Genomic DNA, 1,252 nt, shown 5'->3' on the forward strand with positions numbered 1-1,252 from the left:
ACCTAACCTAACCTACCTACCTACCTCCTCTCTCTCTCTCTCTCTCTCTCTCTCTCTCTCTCTCTCTCTCTCTCTCTCTCTCTCTCCTTACCATCATCGCCGCCCCTCCTCAAACTCCACTGCCTCGCCGCCGCCGCCGCACCATGTGCGCCCCACGACCGTGCTCTTTGGCGTTGACTGGGGCTGGGTCCCTATAGACTACACCTTCCCCGTCGCCGGTGACAAGAACTCCGAGGACGACTTCGATGCGCTGACGACGACAAAGGGCGACGGAGCTAGCGCAGCCGCTCGTGGAGGTCGGAATCGAGTTCAAGATCCACATCAGGAAGGATCGGGACATGAAGGAAAGGCTGTGCTTAGAGGTGGAGCGGCTAGGGCTCAGTTCCGTCATTATGGGCAGCCGAGGGTTCAGCGCCGTCATTTCCTTCAAGAGGAGCGTCGTCGCCGCCTTCAAGAGGAACCTCAAGCTACATGGCAGTAGCAGTACATTAACTTGGTCAAGTCTTTACTTTGAATTTAAAGGTGATGTGATATGGTCGTCATATTCATAGGCTAGCACCTTGTCATGATCCGATCAAGTCTTTAGTTTGAATTTGAAGGTGATTTGATCTTCAATTTGTATGAGATATTCATGGATTTGATCTTTAGTTGGTACGAGATGCTTGGTGATCTAATTCCTCACTGTCTCTCAATTGTCTCACTCAGTAGTAGTAATATAAATGAGGTTGATTGGTTTGGGTTTGGGTTGATTAGTAGGTGATTTCATATATGAATGAGGTTTGTTTTGAGGACATGAATAAGATCTGTTTATCTGAATGAGGTTTGTTTATTGGGTTAAACCATTACTGTGGTAAATGCAGTTTTAAAGTTCATTAGCAGTGATACATACAGCAGCAGCGCACTAGCATCAGAGTCGGTAGTAGCAGCGCGCTTGCTGTTTTAAAGTTCATTAGCAGTGACACATATAGTAGTAGCGCACTAGCATTAGAGTCGGCAGTATCAGCACTTTTGCAATAAGAGATTGTCAGAAAAAAATTACAATAGCAGCGGCAGTAACACCTTTTGATTGGCAGTAGCACATTTCAGTCGACAATAGCAGTAGAATATGTATTGAAGGGTATTCTAGTAAAATTGTAGTAACAGATGGTATGTGCATATTAAATTGGGAAAATGCCCAAATGCCCAAAAATAGGGTTTTCATAACCCAATTCAATGAAAAACATTTTGCTTAGCCCATTCCAATGTTTTCTTA

The 1,252-nt window shown here is 45.0% G+C and overlaps 1 pseudogene across 1 annotated transcript in view; it reads left to right on the plus strand.

Annotated features, from left to right (window-relative positions):
• The window catches only part of LOC101292394, a 1,325,780-nt pseudogene that overhangs the window by 904,142 nt on the left and 420,386 nt on the right, over positions 1 to 1,252 (plus strand). The window contains exon 152 of the transcript XR_184374.1: positions 198 to 477. The product of XR_184374.1 is annotated as an uncharacterized LOC101292394 (transcript). The remainder of the gene's footprint in view (positions 1 to 197; positions 478 to 1,252) is intronic.

The sequence above is a fragment of the Fragaria vesca genome, linkage group LG3 (assembly GCF_000184155.1).
Source record: "Fragaria vesca subsp. vesca linkage group LG3, FraVesHawaii_1.0, whole genome shotgun sequence".
Taxonomy (NCBI): domain Eukaryota; kingdom Viridiplantae; phylum Streptophyta; class Magnoliopsida; order Rosales; family Rosaceae; genus Fragaria; species Fragaria vesca.